A 6,000-nucleotide genomic window follows, 5' to 3' on the forward strand; every position below is an offset into this window, starting at 1 on the left:
TACACTATACTACACACACACACACACACACACACACTCACACACACACACACACACACACTTTTCGTCCCCATTCCTCCCAAGCACCTTTCCGCCAAATGTGTTACTGAGAGAATTCGCCTAACTCAAAATCCAAACAGCGAAAGATGCTGCTCACATCCTTTTGCCTCGTTTTGTTTTCCTCGTCTCACTTTGAAAGGACTTTAAACTCTCACGGGGGTTCCTAAGACAGTAAAGTGTATCCTGTCCCAGCAGCATCTCACATCACCCTACCTGGCAGACAGACAAACTGGCAGTCCTAGAGCCTAGGACTGTGACACAGGTGTGACATGCTTCTCCTCATCCTCGTTGACAGAGAAAGCAATCAAAAGCAGTCAGAAAAACCTGAAGCGGAAAATTACAAAAACGGCCCGTGTGGTTTCAACTGTATGTTGTTCTGAACTGCAGGATGAAGCCTCACACCCACACTCTCCTCTGCCTAGGAGGAATCCCTCTTCTCTTTGTGCAGAGTCTCCATGCTTTCCACCAGAGCCTCGCTCCGCATCAGAATGCCATACTACCATGCACGTGTTTCAGTCACCCTTATTGTGTGTACTCATGGCTCCAACACCCAAGAGTAATTGCCCAAGCAACGCAGACTGACTGTCATGGAGACATTATAGCATCCTTCCCTTACGCAAAAGGGAGATTTTTAGGTTTTTATTAAGGAAGGGAAAGAACCATATGCCAAGATTGCTTAAAAAAAAATCACAGAAGGAAGGACTTAGTCATGAAAGTGTGGAAAAGGAGAAGAACTTCCCTCTAATTTTGGTGTCACGCTCAAACTGTGAAAGGCAGAATGCATGGTATGTGCTTAGCTCAGGTGGAAGAGGCTTTCACATATAAATAACAGGCAAAACCACAGCATGAATAAGGTTCTGGACTATCCACGGTTTCAGATATCTGTGAAGGTCTGGAATGTGCGTCCCTCTGTCAGTGGAGGGAACTGTGCTAAGCCACAAACCAATCAATTTGAGTTTTACCACTTTGCTCAAGTTTTAAATGATAAAGCATGGAAAATGTATCCCCATCAAAATATTTATCTTTATTCCTCTGGAACTGCTTTGCACAGAAAATTTAGCCATTTTGATCTTTCTGCTTCTGAGTGGTCCTCATTGCTAAGGTACTATATAATGCAGAAAAAAAGAGTCATGGGTGACATCTGCATTCTAGTTTTGTTAATTAACCTCAACTTTTATTCTAACAAAAACCACAATTCTTCCTGGGATTTTGGTGGTGGTGTTGGCAGTGGTGTGTGTATGTGTGTGTGTGTGTGTGTGTGTGTGTGTGTGTGTGTGTGTGCGCATACCCGTTTGTGTGTCTGAGTGCAGGTAGGTTAGCACATGCCACAGTGCACATACTGAGGACACAGGATAACTTTGGGTATAAAGGTCACTGGACAATCTCAGGTATTGCTCGTTGCCATCCTCTTTTTGTTTAATACAGGGTTTCTTATTGTTTGCTTTGGTGTTTGGCTAGTTGTCTGCTGGGTTTCTGATAATCTCCCTTCTCATTGTGGAAGCGCTGGGATTATATATACATACCAACATGCTTGACTGTATGTAGGTGTTGAGGATCCAAACCAAATTCTTCACACTTCCATAGTAAACACTTGTATTCACTAAGTCATCTCTCAGGTCCTAGACCCTTTTCATTTTATCTTTTCAGACTATAAGCCTTCCAAAGAATTTTTAACATCTGGACAAAAATTAATCACATTTTTATTGTTGTTATTTTAACGTTGCTTCAAGTCCCTGGTACACAGCCACTTGCAAATACTTTTATATTGTTCCCTGACAAGATATATTTGGAGGTTTGGAAGAACAAATGATATATGAATGTTCATCCCTAAATAAGACATTTATACAATTCCTTCTGAGACTCAGGAAACATTGTGGAAGACTCTAAGGGCCAGACAATAAGGAAGGGCTGCATGCTGCCATCTTCTTGGTGAGGCACAGTCATTACACGCATGAACTCACAGCAGCTGAGGATGCCCTGCACTGAGTCTGCACAGGATGGGTCCTTCCGGAATCAGGCATGGATGAAGGAGGGACTCGGGAACGCACTTCTGAACTACTTGCTACTGATGGCTTCGGGGAACAGGAAAATCACGGCAATCATTTGTGTGCCCAGTGATTCTATCGCCAGATTCTCATAGATACTCTAAATCCAATGGTCACACAGAGGACTATGGTCAAACTAAATGGGCTTCAAAACAAAACCCAAAGTCATAAACCTGGGGGAAGGTACTGATAGGAATTAGAGAGGAGATAAGAGAGGGTTAGAGGACTAAAGACAATATGAAAAAAAAATTAGAAACCTACTACTATGGAAGCCTACTGAAATATATATGGAATCTAAATGGAGACACCAAATAATAGGGGAGAAAAATTCCCCACCTAGACATTTCATACCACCAAGTAAACTTCCAGTACCAGGAATGAATCACGTCTTGTTGAGTAGCTGACCAAAAGAGCCCCATGTAAACCTCCAAACATCACAGGCTATTGGTTACTCTCCATAACCTGATGGTGTGGCCCTGTTGGTAAAGACACTTATGTATGTCATCAGACACAGAGAGCCGGTGCTTAACTAGGAGCATCACCTTTACTGACTAGCGTTCATGATATTTGAAGGTACCCTGCATGCTACCAGAGGAGAAAAATGAACATTACTATCTTCCAGCTACAATCTCTGTAACCTACAACTGTGACCAGCCTGGAAGATATACTGGGGCAACAATGGCACAGATGTTCTAAGAGTAACCAACCATTTCCTGATGGGATCTAAGGCCCACTCCATGAGATGAAACTCTTACCTAACACAGCTAAATTAGCCAAGAATCTGAGACTAGAAATGCCATGGAACTAGAGGAAAACCAAATACTATTGTTCTTCTAAAGCCATAGCAACAAACTGTCTTCTAATGGGATGCTATTATAACCACAGATCAGCGACTTACTCAGCTCTCATCAGAGAAGCTTCAAATGAACACAGAATCTCACAACTGGACAATGTGCAGATAGTGATAATAGACTTTGAAACGTTCAGTCCTAAATGGGATATCTTCTTCAAACTCTTCCCCCCCAGGGATCAGGGATCTAAGCAGAAGAGGAGGAAGAAAGACTGTAAGAGCCTGAGGTGATAGATGATTCCAAGGAAGCAGTGTCTTCCAGACACAACAGGATTGAAGCATATTTGAACTCACAAACACTAGTAGCACACACAAGGCCTGCACAGGTGAGGTTGCAGCACAAAGCAGAGGAAATAGGCATATGTTCCTACCATTAACCAAGACTATCTGCAAATGGGGCCCCCTGGCAAAGGAAAAATAAGATTTCTCCAATGGAGTCTTAACTGGGTATATTAAACCACATCATGGGGCAGCCCTTGTGCTCAGGAGTAGCTGGCCAAAGCAAAATGAAATTAATGGTATTTTTGTAGAGTTTTTGTTTTGTTTTGCTTTTCTTAGTTTTTTTTTTTTTTCCTCATCTGTCTTTAGCTTGTTTATTTTGATTTTTGGCTTTGTGAGGCTTTATGTTATTTCTTGTTTTTCGTGTGTGTGTGTGTGTGTGTGTGTGTGTGTGTGTGTGTGTTTGAGAGAGAGAGAATAAAGTTAGGTGTGTATGGAGGTAGGGATGATGCAGAAGAAATTGGGGGAGGGGAAATATGATCACTATACATTGCATGAAAGTTTTTTTGCTCTTTCTTTCTTTTTTTAAAGCAAGCTTTTCAGTTCATGTACTCAGCCTACCTCCTCCCAAGGTAGGCTTGACAGGTTAGCATTAGATGTTAGGAAGACAAGGCTTTATAGCTCAGAGGTAGGTAGTTTCCAAATGGGGGAAATAGGTGGGGATAGAGGAACAGAACTCTGCCAAGACAGATATAGACTAGAAAAAGAAGTTAAGGTTAAATAAGTTAAAGGAAACACATAATTTGGAGCCCACCCCCCCCCTCAGGAATAGCAAATAGGCAGGGACACTAAGGCTGTTAACTGACAGAGGTACTTAACTGAACCTGGGAAAGTTTTTTTTTTTAAATAAAAAAGAAGGAAAAGGAAAAAAAGGGTATAGAGTAATCAGAATAAATTATATACATGTATAAAATTACCAACAACAAAATTAATGAATAAAAATTATAATAAAAAGAGCCAGGCAAAATCATATAATATATATTCCACATGTACATAAATATGTATATATGAAGCTTAAGGATACACCATGAGGTAATAAAGGAACAGAACAAAATGGAAATGAAGAGAATTCAACTCAAGTCATGTTGCCTCTGGTGTGAGGGAGATCACAGTAGGCAAGTGGTCACAGAGGAACGTGAACAAGATGTGTTGGCTACCTGTTTGTTTGGTTTTTTTCTTCTACATGAGACCTTTTCCATTATTCTTTTTGTATAACCTGTTTTGATAGCCTCAATAGTATAAAATGCTCACGGTTGAAAATAAAATTCCTCGTCTTCAAAGAATTCTTGAGTGTAGACACAGTGAGGTGGGCCCTGGGGACTTGCAGAGCAGGGCTCTCTGTTTCAGTGGCTAATCTGCTTGCCTGCTCTGTGCTTTTGTGATCTCATCTGTCAAGAGTGCCTACTTTGTGTTACCCTGGAGGCTTGAACAAGAGAATGCTGGAAGCCCCTTTGCCACCATGTTGGACATGTAATCACCTCTCAGTGACTGTGAGATTTTTATCTACTGGAGGACATATAGGATTATCTGATCATCGGGACCACTCATCAATAGACAACAGACACAATTATGTGCCCATAGCACAGGTGCTTCCAGCTGTTGACCATTGCAATTAGTACTTAGGACACAGAACAGTGACCTTCTTCCAACACCAGATTTATGAGCAAGCCTTACTTGAATAACTTGGGCTATTCCAGTGAAGCATCTTGTGGAAAGACTGTTGAATTTTTGTTTGGAGCCTAGCCAGCAGCCATAAAAATTCTTTGCCACTCAGTGAGGCTATGTATTATAGCCATGTAGGCAACCTGGATATAAGAACTTTCACTTTTTTGACTGTGTCTGATAAACTTGAACATAAGACACCTTCAGCAGTTTTAAAATTTATGGCAACAAATTCCAACTTCCTGGCTCTGGGCCCACGCAAGCCATGTTACTCACTACCATATAACATTACCTGTGGTAGCCAACTCACACAGTAAGGTGCCTAGAATCATGTTGGAATTCATTGCCAAAATACCAGTGGGAGGGTGTAGACCTTAATACCTGCAAGCCATATCCATTTGTTCTCAGTGTTAAAGCCAACATGGAGAAACTTATTACTATTTTACCCTCAAGTTGTTTTTGCTAAACAACTTGATTTTGAGAATCTTCCTATCTTAAAACTGAAGTCCTCTGGAGCTGGCTTGCCAACAACTAGGAATTAGCACACAACATCAGAGAGGAGAAGGTTATAGCATGGAACTTCAGATGGCCAAAGAAAAGTAAGTGTTGCCTAGCCCTTCCACTTGTAAGGCCATAGATCTCCAGTTTAATCCATTTTTAAGAATGGAAGTGTCTTTTTATCTTTAAACAGCACAATCCTCCCAGCATTTTGGGGGGGACTATAAATTTACTTTTTATATGTAGGTCTGTGAAGTAAAGCTTTGTTGATGCAACATCTGGAACTACTCAGGTGGTTTGTCTCTGCTGAGTTTATGAACAATAAAGCAAACCACTGGATGATTCCTGGATATTTAAACTTAGGTCACAGACATCTCTGCCTCACTGCTGACAAATACAAAACTTTAATTTTCCCTTATGGAGCCAAATACAACAAATGCTGTGGATAGAAGGCTAACTGATCTTACAAATAGGCAACTTATCTAAAATGTAGTTTGTTTGTTTGTTTGTTTGTTTGTTTTTTAACTGTGAAGCACATACTCAGAATTTCCAAAAATCCTTGAAGCCTCTGGACTATCTCCAAACCTAAGCATAGTTTCACTTTAA

This window comes from Psammomys obesus, unplaced genomic scaffold (genome assembly GCF_907164565.1).
Source record: "Psammomys obesus unplaced genomic scaffold, mPsaObe1.curated_primary_1811, whole genome shotgun sequence".
Classification (NCBI taxonomy): domain Eukaryota; kingdom Metazoa; phylum Chordata; class Mammalia; order Rodentia; family Muridae; genus Psammomys; species Psammomys obesus.